This window comes from Hevea brasiliensis, chromosome 9 (assembly GCF_030052815.1).
Source record: "Hevea brasiliensis isolate MT/VB/25A 57/8 chromosome 9, ASM3005281v1, whole genome shotgun sequence".
NCBI classification, from domain to species: Eukaryota; Viridiplantae; Streptophyta; class Magnoliopsida; order Malpighiales; family Euphorbiaceae; genus Hevea; species Hevea brasiliensis.
In genome coordinates, this window is record NC_079501.1 from 34,409,226 (window position 1) to 34,429,871 (window position 20,646).

Consider the following 20,646-nt stretch of genomic DNA (forward strand, 5'->3'; position numbering starts at 1 on the left):
GTTATATTGACTAGGTGGCTTGGGAATATATAGACTTTTGTCAGGTCAGAGAAGAGACCCAATCCACTTTCTAATATTGATAGATAGAATATGGATGTTCGACATTTGGATGCAGCTCTACATAATTGGTTATAGGGGATAGGTAGGAGTTGGTACAAAAATCTTATTAGTGACACAAAGCAAGTGGGAAGTTCATAATATCATGGAATTGAGAAATATAGGAGCTTTGAGCATGGAGAAAAGTTTTACTAAAGTTTCAATGGCCAACAAAATTAGTAATGATCTCAAGTAAGGTACGTATAAAAGTGATTATTTCAGAAGGACACTTCACGAGTCATTGCAAAATAGGCAGTATGAGTCATATCTTTGTACCAAAGAGATTTGTAATGGAATAGAACAAAGACTAATATTACAAGTTATTACCTTAGAGTGCAGAGAAAGCATAGAGGGTACTAGAGATATTAGAAAAAAAAGTCAATGAATAATAAAGGTAAGTGTTTCGCTACGAAATGATGATGACAGCTAGGACACTACAGTAGAGTCAGAGAGCAGTATAACGTGGTCTATAGCATACGAAGAGTTTGAAGAATAAAGTGTTTTAACCATCTCTGCATAACTGGAGGAGTAAATGCTCGTACCTATCCCAATAACCTTCTTTTCTTTTATCCCCTGTTCGTTCAAAAATTCGGGGACAAAATTTTTCTTAAGGGGGGAAAATTGTAATAACCTGAACTTTTAAAATATAAATTTCATATTTTTATATAGCATTTTAATATTATCTAACTAATTTATAGTTTTTGTAAAACTTTCATTTATATATATTTTTTTAATGTTATTTCTAAACATATTTTATAAATTATTTAATAGTCCAAATTTTAATTTAAATGGTTAGTTTTATAAATTAATATTAAATCAATTATCAAAATATATTATTTCATTATTGTCAATCTTAGTTCTAAGGTTTGATTAAATTGTTATTAATATGATGATGATTATTATTATTATTATTATTATTATTATTATTATTATTATTATTATTATTATCATCATCATATTTTCTTTATTTTTTAAATATACACAAATTTGCATTTGGAACCTAATTGAAAAAGAATTTTTGAACTTATTTAAATAAACTAAAAAAGTTCGAGGATCAATAGTGTAATTAAAAGTTAAAAAACAAAAGAGATTTCAAAACGTTGTGTAGCAGATCCCCCCCCTAGCTTTCTCTCTCGCCGACTCCTTCTCCCTCCCTTTCTTTTCCTTTATTTTCCGGTTGCGACCCAAGCAACCCACAGATGGCCGACTGTCCAGCCGTCTCCCCCAGTAGCCCATCATCGACTGGCCATCCTCCAGCCATCATGAACGCCGACAAAGCCTCCCACAGCCACGGGATTGAAGAGAGAGAGGGATGAATGTGTGCTTGAGGTAGCAAATTCCAAGCCTCATTCTGACGTCGTCCGGTGGTTGTTTCCGACGAGGCTGGGCCCGTTCAACTCCTGGCACAACAAGCTTCAAGATCCGACCAGCCTAGCCTCCAAAGGTGGCCGAAGGGAGAAGATCTGGTGAGAGAAAGATGAGAGAAAAATATATGGATTTCACAACTTTCAGGCCACTTTTTCAATGATCCAATCGTCGGTTCGGAAATTCGAGATCACCGATGGACTCAAAGCGATGAAACCTTCAAGGTGGGACCGACCCCGCTTCGATCGGATACTATTTGAAAAAGATGATAATCGAACGATCTAAATCGCTTAGTGAGATTTTCGGGCTTTTTCAATTCTCAAAAAATTAAAAATAATTTTATGATAATTATTGATAATTTTTGGGCTTCAATTAGGTGTGATCGGATCGATGATAACTCACCGGCGCTTGAGACCGAGTTTTCAACCAGATCCGGCTGCTCGGTGGCTTGTCCTGGAACATAGTCAATATTACAGTCGATCTTAGCATTTTCAGATATTTCGGACATGTTTCAGGTGTCAGATTTGGCATAGGTAAACCCAAACTCCAAGTTGTTCATTTTTGCCTAATACCAGATTTAAAATAAAATTCATAAAATATTCATGAGTAGTCAGAAAATTGTGATTCCTTTTGCAATATCCTTATAATATTGTTAAAGACCGCAAGGCATAATTTTAGAATTTTTAGAGCTAGTTTGAATGATTTTTGCAAAATGCCAGTTTTAGGGGCTATAACTAAATTTTCTGATTTTGTGAGTTTTGCTTGGTTTGGAGGGCCCAGGAGGGGCCATATGATGTTGATGAGATGTGGATATGGGGCTTGTGATTTTAGAAGTGTGATTTGAATCACTTTGTAGGTTAGGTAGGTCTTAGGTATAAGAAAAACTTTGTTAGATTTTCGGCATAAAGTAGGGTATCTTTTGACTTTCTAAGTTCTTATTTTGTATTAGAGCTGACAAATTTATTAATATAATTGTTTAGGTGAGTAGGGACAACCATCTTTCTCCACTCAGCCGCCTCAGTAGTCTCTGATGTACTGTGAGTAGATATTGATTTTATTTATAATTTTAATATTATTATATATACAAGGCATGCTCATGCATTCACTTATAATTATATGTATATAACTATTATAGACATGTTTTGTGTTACATTATTATTTGATAAAATTGATGTGGGTGTCACCTTAGGGTAATTTGGAGATGTGTGCGTGTGTTGGCGTGTGTGAGGTGTGGTGCTGGATGTGGGTAGGACAGGTAGATCAGCTTGAGTTAGTCTCGCTTGGGGTCCAGTCTTTTTTGTGATAAGTTGGGTTGACTACGGCTTTGAATTGATCTCGCTGACCCCCTGCATTTGGGTTATTAAGAGAAAGTCCGGCTCGAGTTGATCTCACTGGTAGATATTGAAATTAAGAGAGCTGTGTAGGGGATCAGCTCCCATATATATATATATATATTTGATTGATGTGACACACAGGTGTGTGAGTGCTCCAAATTATTCTTTGTGTGAATATTGTTTGAACTTGATTGAATGTGTTGATATATGTTGTATTTCATTTTTAAGGCTGCATTAGCCCTAGATAGTTATAGAAATTGTATATAAAATCAATATTTTACTCTATGAGTTAAACGCTCACTCCTGTTCACTCTATTTTTCCAAGCTACTGGAAAATTTCTTTTTCAAAATAACCTACTCCCTTTTCTCATAGGTGCACCAGCGGCTACTCATTTGTATTATTATTTTCTTAATTTGTAATTTAGAACTCTGCATGTACTAGCAGTAGAATTGATTTTGTCAGGGACTGAGTTAATTTAAGTTTTTGGTATTAATAAATGAAAAATTTTTATGATATTTAAATAGTTTGTAAACGATGATAACATGGTTGAGCTGGACTCCCCTAGCATTAATTTTTTATGGTTATCGGATTGGGTTGGCTGGAATAAAAATATAATATTTTATTTTATTTTATGTGCATGTTGGGCCTCAGTTTTTGGTTTTGGTTATGGATTTGAGAATAATAAGGCTTACTATGGACCTTGGAGGCTTTACGCCGGCTTAGGTCCTTGTACCAGTCCGGCCCGTGGGATCGGGTCGTGACAATCTACTTGGCATAAATATTAATTACTTTAAAATTTAATTAATGCTCTTTAATTTTAAAATTTAAATCCTTATTTTCCTTTTTCTTTTTATCCATTTTACTTCTTTCAAAGTTGTAACATTTTTATTGTTGTTTTATTTTTACTTTTATTTTTATCTTTTGATTGGTATACATAAATTAATTTAAAATATAATACATATCATTTATCAAAATTTAAAATTCAAAATTAAATGATATTTATATCAGTTACTATTAAATAATTTATTTATTAATACTAGAAATAAATTCATTTCTCATTTCTCTTGAATATTAAGTATATAATTTATTATAATCTCTCATTTTTTTACTTGCTTATATCGATAATTAATTATTTTATATTCTTTTAAATTTACATAATTATTTTTAACTAATTATTATTTTTTATTTTTCAAATCCATTATGTTTATATTTATAATAATAAACTTTTTTTTTCAAATTTTTTTATTGTGTGCATAATTATAGACTATAATTCCAAAAATAAGCATTCCTATAAAAGATATAGTGTTTGAAAATCAAATGATTAGAGTAAAGAGATATACCATTAACTGTATAACTTTCAATGATGTATATATGAAAAAAAATGTTGTTTTAAAAAAAATGCAAAATACTGTATAAGCTTATTAATACACTTAAAAACTTGTCATGTGTCACATTTTGTAATATACATGGCTTAATAAATTATCAAATAATATCCTCTTGGCATGAATATTGATTACTTTAAAATTCAATTTATTATCTTTAATTTAAAATTTTAAATCTTCATCTTCCTTTTCCTTTTTATCCATTTTACTTTTTTTAAAGTTGTAACATTTTTATTTTTATTTTTTTGCTTTTTTTTAATCCTTTGATTGGTATATAATACAAATTATTTATCAAAATCGAAAATTCAAAATAAAATAGTATTTAGATCAGTTACAATTAAACAATTTATTTATTAATACTAAAAATAAATTTATTTCTTATTTCTCTTGAATATTGAGTATATGACTTAATAAAATCTCTTACTTTTTTACCTATTTATATCGATTATTTAATTATTTTATTTTTTTAAATTTGTATAATTATTTTTTAATTATTTATTACATTTTATTTTTCAAATCCATTATGTTTATATTTATAATAATAAACTATTTTTCAAATATTTTTTATTGTATGCATAATTATAGACCATATTTCTAGTGTTTGAAAATCAAATGATTAGAATAAAGAGATATAATATTAATCGTGTAACTTTTCAATGATTTATATAAAAAAATAAATGTTGTTTTAAAAAATGTAAAATATTATATAGGAAAATTAAACAATGAAGATTTGCAATTACTGATAAGCATAAAAAATTTAATTTTAGAAAAATAAACTCAAAACCTAAAAAAATAATAAAATATAAATCATAAATTAAGAAATTATTTGACATAATAATAATAATAATAATAATAATAATAATAATAATAATAATAATAATATTATTATTATTATTATTATTATTATTATTATTATTATTATTATTATTATTATTATTATTATTATTTCTTGAATATTACCATAATATTTAAGATTTTTTTAGCATATTTATTATTATAGTTATTAAGGACAAATTATTTCTAATAATATATGGTCTTTTTAAAATGCAATTATATCCTAAAAATATTATATTGTTACATTTTTATGAAAGAATATTTTGAGAAAAATAATTGATAATATTTTAAAAATAAAAATTCAATTTAATTTTAATAGGATTATTCAAAAATTTAATTTTATTTAATATAATTAATTAAGAATTTTATCATTAACAAAAATCTATAGTATATTTTTAAAATATAAAATTTTATAAAAATAAATATTAAATTATATATTAAAATAAAAATAAATAAGCAGCGCAACACATTAATAAAATGACTAGTAATTTTATTGTTTAATTAAGTAAATTTTATTTTACTATTAATTACCATTAAACGAATTTAAAAAAAAAAAAAAAGAAACTCCATGCCAAAATCTAATTTTTGAGCCAGATAAACACTACTGAGCAAAATTAAGTAGCTAAAAATATTTAAAAGGAAAATCTCTCCCTTTAGCGGTAGAGAGATCGAGTCTTATTTTTATTTTATTTCATCCTCAAAGTTGTAAAGCAGTGACATGCCATTTGAAGTACAAACATGGGTTTAATTAGTCGCGTCTGAGGATGCCGTTCTTATGATATACGGAAGAACCTTTGAATTTGGGTGTTTTCTGTGGCTTGGTCATGGAGTAAGGAGAAATATAAGTAGCACCAGGCAGCATGTTGTATACAACTAGTGTGCTTCTCACCACGTACGTCCCATCTTTCCACATTATTGCACCTGACACAATTGGCTGCTGTGCAATCTTTGGACCAAACACCTTCACTGTGAATTTTTTGTCTCTCCAATGGCATAGAATGACAGGACAGAGGGCTCCACGGTTATAGTAACTGTGCTTGGCATGTACATGCTGACATGTAGGTTGAATTTGGTTTCCCAACATTTGTTACTGTCCTTGTAAAGACTCCCTGAATTGGTTGCCCGTCTTCAATTGCAAGGGCAAAAGTCGGGTAATTAAGATCTCAGGCCCTTCCAGGCTTCGTGCTGCTGCAAACGCGACTGTTGTCCCCGGTGATCAGTCTAACAGTGGTAGTGTTGTAACCCTGCTTGCACAGGAAGTTAATGTAATCTGCTTCAGATGCATCATAAACAAGTCTAGGGTCTGTTGCATCCAGCGGATTAATGTGACCCATAAGCGAATTCAAGATCTGGATGCTTCCTTGAGTCCATGATATAAGCTATTCAATGGAATCAAATAACTAATTAATGAGGATAATAATTAAAGCAAGTTATTTTTAGCCATTTCAGTTTATAAGGCATCGCCTGTTGTCATGAGGGCAGATTTAGTGGCAGCATGAGACCAGTCAGGGTGGGCAGCCTTGACATAAGCAGCAGCAGGACTAGCGTGAGGGCAAGACATGGATGTACCAGAGAATGTTGAAGTTTACACTCCTGGTGTCCCCCAGTAAATGGAAGGTGGAAACACAGGAGACCAGGAAGCAAGGATGTCCAAACCAGGGGCCGTGAGATCAGGCTGTGCATCACCCAAGTAATATATTTCAATACAAGCCCTCAAAGAAAGTCACAAAAAAAAAAAAACAAATCCTGTACAGTTGTCTTGATGATTACCTTGAGAATGTCTGGGTTGATAGGGTTGGGTCCTCTAGAAGAGAATGATACAATGGACGCTGCCATGATATCCTTCCATGTCTCACCAACCAGAATAGTTGCAACTGGATTCCTGAAAGTATACATGTGCTTTTAGACATATATCCCAATAAATTGGTGAATAATGATACAGGAGACCAAATTAAAAAGAATGTCAATTACTGTGTGGATTTGATGTAATCCAAAATTTGTTGGCCATCTTCTGTAGTGATTACTGTTGCTGGCAAGGGGTAACCGAAAGCAAAATCTTTGTTGTACTCAGAGTCGGCCATTATGGTGCCCACACCATCAACGATCAAAATGCCTGAACCATCTGATGCGTACTCCGCAAGTATTCGGATCGTTCAAGTAGTAAAGAAAATATATCAATAAAAGTCATAATTATTTAGACTATCGATAATGCGTGCCAAAAAGTAGAAGATGCAGCAAATTAAATTAGGAAAATAAAGTAGTTATAATGAAAAAAGCAATTAAATTTATGAGCACTATACTAATTTACTAAATTTCAGCAAGTAATTAAATATTTGATTAATTAATGGTAAAAATTGATTTCAGAGTTGAATTCATGAAGTAAATTTCATTAGGATTTAGATAGACAAAACCAAAATTAAGAGAAATAGAAGTTTGAAGGAAGTTGATTCTAATTTCCTTTAATTTTTCTTTTAAGCAAACTAAAGAGTGTTTTAAAGAAAACTAAACTCTATTCTCATGCGATATTTAATTACCCAAAACCCTTTAAGCTCTTTAATCAACTTGAAATTCCTCTTAATCCACTAGTTTATTTCTAACACTAGATGATTAAGTTCATTATCTTGATTATCTATCATAGATTTTCACCTCTCGGTCCTTCAATCTAAGATTAAGAACAAAACTCAAAAGGTACTAACAATTGTTATGTAAATAAGCACACAAGATAAGAATCAAACTTATATATACTAAAATCTAATTAAAACTAGTACAAATTCACAAATAAAATTTAAATCATTACACCTAACTCTGAAATCTTAAGTATCTACTCACTTATACTTGTATTTATAAGTAGAAAATATGTAATAGAGCAAGAAAATATGAAAATAAGACTAAAAATAAAAGAACCTAGAAGAAGAGAATCTAAATCTCTGAAAATGGAAGCTGGAAACGTCACTCTGCAGGTGTCCTTCCTTTAGAAAATGGCGTGATTCCTTCTTTCCTTCTTCTAATTTTTCTCTCTCTTTCTCCTTATAGTAAGAATGAGAATATGATGCTTATATATCCCCTCAAGCTTTGCCCTAAAAATGGTCTCTAAAGAGATAAAGACAAAAGATGTAAAAGGTGTGAAAAGAGAAAATTTTTTCATGTCAGTAAATCTATCAGCGTTATCCCACATGCCTCATGTTGATTTAAGTTATTTTCAACATGCCTCATATTGATTCGGAGGAGGAGCCTTTAGATCCTGCACGACCAGTTACACGAGGCATGTTAAAGTCACTGAAACTTTCGGTAAGTTTTGTTCCAAAATCTCTGTCTACACGATCCAGTTTTAAATCTATATGCCTCATGTGGATTCCTGCTGGCTGACTCTTATCTTCACACAACTTTCAACATGGGGCATGTTGAAGCCCTTGAAAATCTCGGCTGGTCTTCTTCCTTAAGCAAATGTTCTTCATTTTCAATACTATTTTAAACTTCCAAATCACTTTGAATTTTTTTTATATAGACCTTTTTGCCTTTAAACCTTATTAAAACCTATCTGAAACATTAAAATTTTAAAAATCAAATATAATGAAAATAAAATTAATAAATTAACTAAAATAAGCTCTAAAAGCATAAAATTACTAAACTAAAAAGGGTAAAATGAATGTAAAACTACCCTAAAATACCTATATAAAATGATCACCATCCTAGATGGTTTCACAGAAAACAATCTTTCCCTGAACTATGTATGAATTCAAGGAACCGGAAAGCAATAGCTTGCAATTTCAGGGTCAGCACCTTCAGATTAGTTTGTTGTATCTCTTCCCCATACCAATGGATATGTACCATTGAGTACAAAGCTATTAATGGATAGTCCCTAAATTATCAAACGAAAATACAAAAGAAAATTAGTCAGAAAAAAAAATAATCGAGACATCTATTATTAATCAAGAGTGTAATTGCGATCGTAATTCGTAAACTCATAGCGAAGACTTTTCCATTGCCAAGCACAACATTGGCAATGAATTTCCTGTCAATGGTGCTGGCAGCGACTGTCAATGTCCAGGGTGCGATATTGGAGATGGAATATGATAAGGTCCAGAATTGTCAGCAGAATTTGAAGTCAATATACCATATCTCATGGCATGGAAGGATCCAATAACAACTGGGTCCTCCATATATGGGAATGCCCAGGGAGCACTAAGGGACACTGATAAAATGTGAACACCATCGGCTATGCCATCATCAAATACCACCAGGATATATGCAGTAGCACATCCAAATGACTAGCAGACTTTGTACACCGCAATCCTTGCATATGGAACTCCGCCTCTTTCAACTCCTTCAGCCAAACCAAAGTAGCTTGCCCCTTACACCTCCCGCCTTGCTGCTATTGAAGCAGTATGGGTTCCGTATCCCTTCGAGTCTCTAGGGGATTTGAAGTTAGTCTCAAAATACCAGTTCTCACTGTTGTAGTACCGGGCTCCGATGATCTTACTACAATTTCAAATATTTCATGGGCTACTGACCTGGAGTGAAGCATTGCAATTTAGATATGAAGTGAGATAGAAAAAAGACTAGCTTGTTGCAGGTGAAGTTGCCTTCGCCTTGGCATTTTCCTTTCCATTTAGATGGTGGAGGACCCATTCCTTCATCGTTGAAGCTCTCAGATTCTGGCCAGACCCCTGGAATACATATAAAGCCATTGCAAAGCTTCCAATTAGCTCATCATGTTGAATTTGTCATTAAGAAATTATTTGACATAATAATAATAATAATAATAATAATAATAATAATAATAATAATAATAATAATTATTATTATTATTATTATTATTATTATTATTATTTCTTGAATATTACCATAATATTTAAGATTTTTTTAGCATATTTATTATTATAGTTATTATGGACAAATTATTTCTAATAATTTATTGTCTTTTTAAAATGCAATTATATCCTAAAAATATTATATTGTTACATTTTTATGAAAGAATATTTTGAGAAAAATAATTGGTAATATTTTAAAAATAAAAATTTAATTTAATTTTAATAGGATATAGTTGTTAAAAATTTAATTGTATTTAATATAATTAATTAAGAATTTTATCATTAACAAAAAATTTAAAGTATGGTTTTAAAATATAAAATTTTATAAAAATAAATATTAAATTATATATTAAAATAAAAAAAAATAAGCCGCGCAACACATTAATAAAATAACTAGTAATTTTATTGTTTAATTAAGTAAATTTTATTTTACTATTAATTACCATTAAACGAATTTAAAAAGAAAAGGAAATTCCATACCAAAATCCAATTTTTGAACCAAATAAACACTACTGAGCAAAATTAAGTGGCTAAAAATATTTGAAAGGAAAATCTCTCCCTTTTGTGGTAGAGAGATTGAGTCTTATTTTTATTTTATTTCAACCTTAAAGTTGTATGGCAGTGACATGCCATTTAAAGTACAAACATGGGTTTAATTATTCGCTTCCGAGGATACCGTTCTTATGATATACGGAAGAACCTTTGAATTTGGGTGTTTTCAGTGGCTTGGTCATGGAGTAAGGAGAAATATAAGTAGCACCAGGTAGTATGTTGTATACAACTAGTGGGCTTCTCACCACTCACGTCCCATCTTTCCACATTATTGCACCTGACACGATTGGCTGCTGTGCAATCTTTGGACCGTACACCTTCACTGTGAATGTTTTTGTCTCTCCAATGGCATAGAATGACAGGACTGAGGGCTCCACGGTTACAGTAACTGTGCTTGGCATGTACATGCTGACACTGTAGGTTGAATTTGGTTTCCCAACATTTGTTACTGTCCTTGTAAAGACTCCCTGAATTGGTTGCCCATCTTCAATGGCTCGGGTAATTAAGATCCCAGGCTTTTCCAGGCTTCGTGATGCTGCAAACGCTACTGTTGTCCCCGGTAATCAGTCTAACAGTGGCAGTGTTGTAACCCTGCTTGCACAGGAAGTTAATGTAATCTGCTTCAGATGCATCGTAAACAAGTCCAGGGTCTGTTGCGTCCAGCGGATTGATGTGACCAGACCCATAAGCGAATTCAAGGTCTGGATGCTTCCTTGAGTCCATGATATAAGCTATTCAATGGAATCAAATAACTAATTAATGAGGATAATAATTGAAGCAAGTTATTTTTAGCCATTTCAGTTTATAAGGCATCGCCTGTTATCATGAGGGCAGATTTAATGGCAGCAGGAGACCAGTCAGGGTGGGCAGCCTTGACATAAGCAGCAGCAGCACTAGCGTGAGGGCAAGACATGGATGTACCAGAGATAATGTTGAAGTTTACACCCCTGGTGTCCCTCTAGTAACACCCTGTTTGGATGGGAGGAAAAGGGAGAGAAAAGAAAATAAATAAGGAAAAATAAATTGAGATTGACACTTTTTTTCTGTTTGGAAATGAAGGAAAAATAAGAGGAGAGAAAATAATTATTTTCTCTCTAATTTGGAGAGAAAATAACAAAAGTGTAGAATTATAAATTAAAATTATAAAATTATCCTTTTCTAAAGTTTTTTTTAAATACATTAGATAAAATTGTAAATTTATCATATTTTTCATTCCACTTTTTATTTTCCTCTCTTTCTATCCAAACAAGAGAAAAGAAAATAACAAAAGAAAAATATTCTTTATTTTTCACTCTTTATTTTCCTTCTCCCCTAAAACATTTCCCAAACAGAGTGTAAATGGAAGGTGGTGACACAGGAGACCAGGAAGCAAGGATGTCCACACCAGGGGCCGTGAGATCAGGCTGTGCATCACCCAAGTAATATATTTCAATACAAGCCCTCAAAGAAAGTCACAAAAAAAAAATCGTGTACAGTTGTCTTGATGATTACCTTGAGAATGTCCAGGCTGATAGGGTTGGGTCCTCTAGAAGATAATGATACAATGGACGCTGCCATAATATCCATCCATGTCTCACCAACCAGAATACTTGCAACTGGATTCCTGAAAGTATACATGTACTTTTAGACATTTATCCCAATAAATTGGTGAATAATGCTACAGGAGACCAAATAAAAAAGAATGTCAATTACTGTGTGGATTTGATGCAATCCAAAATTTGCTGGCCATCTTCTGTAGTGATTAATGTTGCTGTACTCAGAGTCGGCCATTATGGTGCCCACACCATTAGCGATCAAAATGCTAGAACCATCCCAGATGGTTTCAGAAGAAACAATCCTTCCCTGAAATATGTATGAATTCAAGGAACCGGGAAAGCAATAGTTTGCAATTTCAGTTCAGCACTTGCAGAGTAGTTTGCTGCATCTCCTCCCCAAACCAATGGATATGTACCGTTGAGTACAAAGCTATTAATGGATGGTCCCTAAATTATCAAACGGAAAAACGAAAGAAAATCAGTCAGAAAAAAAATTGCCAAGCACAACATTGGCAATGAATTTTCTGTCAATGGTGCTGGCAGCGATTGTCAATGTCTAGGGTGCGATATTGGAGATGGAATATGGATAAGGTCCAGAATTACCAGCCAAAATTTGAAGTCAATATATCATATCTCATGGCATGGAAGGATCCAATAGCAATTGGGTCCTCCATATATGGGAATGCCCAGGGAGCACCAAGGGACACTGATAAAATGTCAACACCATCGGCTATGGCATCATCAAATGCCGCCAGGATATCTGCAATAGCACATCCAAATGACCAGCAGACTTTGTACACTGCAATCCTTGCATATGGAACTCCGCCTCTTGCAACTCCTTCAGCCAGACCAAAGTAGCTTGCTCCTTGCACCCCCCGCCCTGCTGCGGTTGAAGCAGTATGGGTTCCGTGTCCCTCCGAGTCTCTAGGGGATTTGAAGTCGTTCTCAAAATACCAGTTCTCACTGTTGTAGTACATTGCTCCGGTGATCTTGCTGCAATTTCAAATATTTAATGAGCTATTGACCTGAAGTGAAGCATTGCAATTTAGATATGAAGTGAGATTGAAAAAAGAATCACTTGTTGTAGGTGAAGTTGCCTTCGCCTTGGCATATTCCTTCCATTTAGATGGTGGAAGACCCATTCCTGTTATGATCCAAGACCAAGTCAAGCATAAATCTACAATAGCTCCACAATATCTGCAGAATCTGCAGTAGTTCCATAACTTTCAAAAAATTATTTAAAAATAATATCATTAAAGTGTTGTTTTTCTGTTCCCATTTTATAGCCTTATTTGCCTATAAATAGTTTTGTATTGGTTTATTAAGAAAAACAAGCCTAATATTGAATATCAAATTTCTTTCTGTTCTGTATACATTCCTTTGTGTTTTATAAGTTAACATTGGTATCAGAGCCAAAAAACCACACAACCCACAGACCTCAAAACCTTCTTACCTTCAATTGCTAAACACCTCTTTACCACTAAAATGTCTGACCCTCCAACAACTCTTCCAATCCTTCAAGGTGATAACTATCCCTTTTGGTTTGTCAAAATGAAGACCATGCTTGGATCTTATGATCTATGGGAGCTAGTAAAAAATGGCTACACGACCCCTGAAGAGTCAGAAAGATTGACACAAGCTCAACGGAATGAGCTAAAAGAAAAGCAGAAAAAGGATGCAAGAGCTCTAGCTATGATTCAACAAGGTGTGGATGATGTGTTGTTTCCACGAATTATGGGAGCACAAACAGCATAGGAAGCCTGGGACATTTTGCAGAAGGAGTTCCAAGGATCCAACCAAGCCACTATAGTGAAGATTCAAGCCTTGAGAAGAGACTTTGAGAACCTGTCAATGAAGAGCACATAAAATATTATGGACTTCATGAGCAGAGTTCAAAGTGTTGTTAACCAACTCAAAGTGTGTGGACAGGGCATGGAAGATCGACAAGTGGTAGAGAAAGTCTTGAGAGTATTACCATCAAAATATGACTCAGTTGCAATAGCAATTGAAAATTCGCAGGACTTGAGTAATTATTCAATACATGATCTAATAGGATCTCTTCAATCCCATGAACACAGGTTGAAGTGGTCTGAAGAAAATACTGGTGTGGAACAATCATTTCAAATGAAACTCAAAGTCCATGGTCAGGGAAGAGGAGCAATAAGCAGCCGAGGGAAAGGAAGAGGAGCCCGTGGAAGATGAAGAGGCAGAGGTCAATCATACAAGAAGCAAGGAGAATCAAAGGATTTTCCACAATGCCGATTTTGTAAGAAAAAGAACCATGCTGAAGAGGACTGCTGGTACAAAGATGACTTGCAATGCTATAACTATAAGAAGTACGGTCATTTGGCAAAGAATTGCAGAGCAAAAGGAGAAGTAGCAAACTTCCAAGAAAAAATTAATGAAGAAATAGAGGAGAAATTATTTTATTCATGCTTTATGTCAAAGGATGAACACAAGGATGAAGTCTGGTATCTTGATAGTGGCTGCAGTAACCACATGACAGGAAATAAAAATTTATTTCTTGATTTGGATGAAACAAAGAAGACACCTATCACTTTGGAGACAACAACACAATTATTGCTGTCGGAAAAGGAAGTATTTCAGTTGCAACTCCAGCTGGAAAGAAGACAATCACTGGTGTGCTTTATGTTCCTGAAATGCAACAAAGTTTGTTAAGCTTAGGTCAAATTATTCAAGCTGGATATGAGGTGCTATTTGAAGAAGAAAATTGCAGGATATATGACAATCAAGGGAATCAAATTGTTGATGTCAAAATGACATCAAACAAGATGTTTCCTTTGAATTTTCCAAATTCAAATTTTTGTTTCTACACTTCTGTATCAGAATCATCAAGAAGAGGGCACAAGAGGTTCTCTCACCTTAATTATGAGGAACTCAAGCACATGAGTCAAGCAAAAGTTGTTGAAGGACTTTCGACACTACATACTAAACCTGGATTGTGTGAAGCCTGTATTAAAGGGAAGCAGCATAGAGAGAAGTTTTTTAAAGGAAAAACAGTTAGAGCCCAACGACCGCTTGCCTTGATTCATGCTAATATATGCGGACCAATGCATGAGGAGTGGCTAAATGGAAGTAAGTATTTTTTGCTGTTGGTTGATGATTATTCAAGGATGCAATGGGTGTTTTTCTTGAAACAGAAGAATGAAGCTCTTGAAAGAATTAGAGAATTCAAGATAGACGTTGAAAATCAGAAAGGACTCACCATTCAAGCACTAAGAACAAATTGAGGGGGAGAGTTCAACTCTATACTGTTCGAAGACTTTTGCAAACAGTATGGAATTAGAAGGCAATTGACAACGAGCTGCACTCCACAGCAAAACAGAGTAGTGGAGCGAAGGAATAGAACTATAGTAGAAGCTGCAAGGTGCCTACTCAATCAGGCTCACTCACCAACAAAATTCTGGGCAGAAGCTATTGCAACTGCTGTGTATACCCTCAATCGAAGTACATCTGCAACTAACAGGTTTAAAACACCTTATGAACTCTGGTATGGAAAATCATCTCAAGTGAGTCATTTAAAGATTTTTGGCTCTATTGCTTATGCTTGTATTCCTAATGAAATGAGAAGGAAGTTAGATGATAAAAGTGTGAAATGTATTCTCATTGGATATGCAAAGCATGAAAAATCTTATAAACTTTTTGATCCTATAAACCATAGAGTTTTTATGAGCAGAGATGTAATTGTTGATGAAGAGAATGTGTGGAATTGGAAGACACAACAAAAGGAAATAGTCACTGTGACACTTGTAAACAATGTGACAGAGCTAGAAGAAGAGCAGCTTGTGGATTCTCCTAACTCATCTCCCAGGAGGACAAGAAGCATAGCAGATATTTATGAAGCAACACAAGCCATGTTCATGTCAGAACCAGAAACTTTTGAAGAAGCAAGGCATGAAAAGAAGTGAATTCAAGCAATGGAGGAGGAGATCAAGGCCATCGAGAAAAACAAAACATGGTTCCTTACTGATCTACCAGCAGGAAAAGAAGCTATAGGACAGAAGTGGATATATAAAGCCAAGTTGAATCCTGACGGGAGTGTTCTGAAATATAAGGCACGTCAGTCTATGGAGTGGATGTGTTTGAGACCTTTGCTCCAGTTGCAAGGTTCGAGACAATTAGAACTCTCGTAAGTGTTGTTGCAATGAAGGGTTGGAAGCTTTTCCAACTTGATGTCAAAACAGCTTTCCTAAACGGTGTTCTTGAAGAAGATGTGTATGTAGAGCAACCTGCAGGCTTTGAACGGAAGGATTACAAAGGTAAAGTGTACAAACTAAAAAGAGCCCTTTATGGACTGAAACAGGCTCCCAGAGCTTGGTATAAGCATATTGTTGATCATTTTGCAAAGAATGGTTACACCAGGAGCTTGTAAGAACCTACCTTATACACAAAAAAGGTAGGAAATCAGGTCATTTTTCATATGTTTGTATGTGGATGACATAGTTTATACAGGGAATTCAATCGATTTGCTTGTAGAGTCCAAGGATTCCATGAAGAGTGAATTTGAAATGACTGAGCTGGGAATGATGAGGTATTTCCTTGACATAGAAGTGGAGCAGCATGAGGATGGAATTTTTATCAATCAGCAAAATTATGCCCAAGAATTATTGAAGAAATTTGGCATGGCAGAATGCAAGTCAATCTCAACTCCTATGTGCACCAAGGAGAAGCTGAAGCTGGATGATGAATCAGGAAAAGTAAGTGAGAAAACTTTTAGAAGTTTGGTGGGAGGATTGATGTTTCTCACCAACAAATTTCCAGATCTGGTGTTTGCAACAAATTGCATCTCAAGGTTTATGCACAAGCCAACACAACAACATTGGAGTGCAGCTAAGAGGATCTTAAGGTATGTTGGGCTGGATGTTTAGAGGATAGACAAAGCACCATAGGATATGCCTTTCTACACAGTAAGGGAGCAATAGCATGGGCAACAAAGAAGCAAGAATGCACTGCACTCTCCACAACAGAAGCAGAATATGTAGCACTTGCAACCACAACTATGCAGGCAATTTGGATGGAAAAATTATTAGAAGAATTCAAAGGCAAATGCTCAGATCCATGAGCTATTATGTGTGAGAACAAGTCAGCAATAGCCTTGTCACAAAATCCCATTCAGCAAGGGAGGTCCAAACATATAGATATAAAGTATCATTTTATCCGAGAGAAGATTGAGAGGAATGAAGTTAGCTTGGAATATGTTTGTACAGAAGAGCAAATGGCAGATATCTTCACCAAACCTTTACCAGCAGATCAGTTCAAGAAGCTAAGAGCACAGCTAGGAATGCAATCCAAGACTTGGATCAAGGGGAAGAATTGTTATGATCCAAGACCAAGTCAAGCATAAATCTGCAGTAGCTCCACAATATCTGCAGAATCTGCAGTAGTTCCATAACTTTAGGAAAATTATTTAAGAATAATATCTTTAAAGTATTGTTTTTCTGTTCCTATTTTATAGCCTTATTTGCCTATAAATAGTTTTGTATTGGTTCATTAAGAAAAACAAGCCTGATATTGAATATCAAATTTCTTTCTCTTCTATATACATTCCTTTGTGTTTTATAAGTTAACAATTCTTTCATCGTTGAAGCTCTCAAATTCTGGCCAGACCCCTGGAATTCATATAAAGCCATTGCAAAGCTTCCAATTAGCACATCATGTTGAATTTGTCAGACTAATCAATGTGGCAAATACTTAAAAAAAAAAACACCTGTGTCCGGAAGACCGATAATGGCATTTCCTTCCTGAGGCGCAGAAAGTTTTCCTTTGGATAAACCCATGAAGTCCCATGACCTTGTTGTGTGAATCATTAGTATGTGGTTTGGAATCACAGAGATGACACCGTCCATTTCTGCAGCCAATTTCAGGTATTATATTAGTATAGAACAAAGTAAAAAAATCTCAATTATCTGGTCACTAGCTTGAGATCTAACCTGAGAGTTTTCCGACTTCTTTCATCACATAACTTAGCCGCAAATCCATTGAAACTCCTCCCATAACTATAGACTAACGACTCTTTGGCTGATGAAGTACTGCAAATTGCGGGAAAAAGAATTCAGTAATGATTTCTTACGCCCCCGGAATGAGCACAGAATCATTGCAGAAGTGAATCATTTCTCTAACAAGGAAATTATCAACTTAATTTTCTCATCGATCCCTTTGCTTGAGTTTTGGTTCAGGTCCGCAGTAGCCAAATGAAGTAGCACTAATTGGTACAAGAATATCTACTTAATTGGAGAAATGTTATATTATTAAAGTGTCATTTTCACCAATATAGACATATATACTATAAATTCAAAATGCTAGAAAGTAATTTCGAACTTTTTTCCAATATCGCAATTGAACAAACAAATTATTTTTCTCAAAAATAAATAGAGTAAGATTTAAGAATAGCAGTGAAGTACGTATATATTAACCTTCCAAGTACACTTCCTAGCATGGAATGGTGAGTGGATTCAGCAAAAAAATCTCCCCGAGGCAGGTCTCCCATGTATACGATGTGGACCTATGCATGCAAACTCTTAGATATATTAAAGAAGAGATGTTTCAAATGGGAATAATAATAATAATAATAATAATAATAATAATAATAATAATAAAACTATACATGGATGAATGAAAAATAATTCTACCTTCCTGTCATTGCCATGGCAATGCACAACAAGTGCAGCTATGAGCAAAGGGTAGAGAAGAGAAACCAGACACCACTTGGCCATGAAAACCAAATTTAATTTTGATTTAACCAACAGGTTTTTGATTAATTGATGCTTTGAAACTGAGTCATCAGTATGGTATTCATACGAGTAAAATTAACACTTGTTATTAACGTACAGTCTCTGATCTTGTGGTTTTCGCCAAAAGTCAAACTAATATTGAATTGTGATTGACACCAACCCACCAAAGTCATTGCTGTGGTCGTCTATTAATTGTCTTATCGCATATATCATTTGTACTCTAATTAAGTCTTATATTAGCACTTCCTTTTGGATGGTATATGTTTCATAGACATTTCAATAAATTATTCAATATACTTAAAACCTAATATACCTTTAATAATAATTTAAAAGAAAAAAGTTAAATTATTAGTTGACCAATGAGAATGTATAATATGAAAAGATGATAGGATTGGGATGTACATAGCCCAAGTCAAATTAATTAGTTATTATTTTTTTAAACAAGTCATTATATATATATATATATATATATATATATATATATATATATATATATATATATATATATATATATATATATAAATGGCAAGAAATGTTAAATTTAATTGTCACAATTTTTACTGTCAAATGTATAAAATTTATTGTTATAAATTTATGACAGCAATGTATGAATTGTTGCATGTTATTGTTATAAAATTCTGGTCATAGGGATTTTACAATAAAATTGTGATCGCTGTAAGAAAAAATATATATTTATTGACAGTAACAATTATTATTATAAAAAATTTTTAATGTTAATAACAATTAGTGTCATATCTTTTTTTTATGTATTATTAACAGTAATTATTCATATTGCTGCCATATATTAGCATTATAATAAAAAAAATTATTATTGCTGCAAAATATTTACTACTAATTCTAATTTGTTATAGTGATATATGGGTAGACCGGACCAAGGCCAATGGTTGAGGCCTTGGCCCCATTTTTTTGAAGAAAAAAAAAACATAGATATTTTATAATATTAATTTTAGAATTAAGGGATTTAACTGGGACCTTGTTAATGTAATGAGCCATTTAGGGACCATTATTGGCGCTAGAGAATGAGTCATCTTAAAGCTATCAAAACTCGTAACAAGCTTAAAACCTAATAAAACATTAATTTATTTTATTTAAACCAAAACCTAAAGCAACTCATCATCAACTATATTTTAGCATTCCAACCATAGCATAAAACATTTCATTTGAAAATGGCTATAAATTTTGAGCCTTCTCATAACATTTATAAATACTAAAATATAGTTCATCCATTCATGCATAAATATAAAAGAGTCCTTAGGGTTTAAAGTAAACATACAAGCTATTATGTTCTTACGTGTTACATACTATTGATAAACTAAAGCCAAGTAGTAACTAATAGTTTACAATTATATGTCCACTATAAAGTCCTCAAGTCATACATTAAGAATTTGCTAGACCACCGTAACTTGCTAGCCTTTCTATTGGTAGGGGTTAAGGGAAAAGAGTAAGCTTTGAAAAGCTTAGTGAATAAACTAATAGTTTATCATTATTAATTTCTTTCATTTCTTACATATGGAATGCATAAACCATATAATTTTACACATCACAAACAATTCACATAAGATACTTCACCTGGAGTTAAGGGAAAAGAGTAAGCTTTGAAAAGCTTAGTGAATAAACTAATAGTTTATCATTATTAATTTCTTTCATTTCATACATATGGAATGCATAAACCATATGATTTTACACATCACAAATAATTCATATATGATAAACTTGTCATTAATGATTTCCCAAAACCAATTTGCTTGATGCATAAAGAAGCTCCTCGGGATTTACTTTATTATATATAGTGAGCCAGGGGCTTATTAAGCCTCATCTAGTCTTACGACATCATATCATGCATGATCATATCATATCCATATCGTATCCATACCATAGGGAAAATCAGTGGGTCATCCAACATTTATCAAGCATTAACAACTAATTATGCAGTAATATAGCATATTTGTGTTTTAGATACATA

At 33.2% G+C, this 20,646-nt stretch overlaps 2 pseudogenes; both read right to left on the reverse strand.

Moving 5' to 3' along the window:
- Positions 1 to 5,760: 5,760 nt before the first annotated feature.
- Positions 5,761 to 10,269, reverse strand: LOC110671541 (cucumisin-like; annotated as a pseudogene).
- Positions 10,270 to 10,479: 210 nt separating this feature from the next.
- LOC110671542 (subtilisin-like protease SBT4.3) lies at positions 10,480 to 18,644 on the reverse strand (annotated as a pseudogene).
- Between the last annotated feature and the right edge of the window lie 2,002 nt (positions 18,645 to 20,646).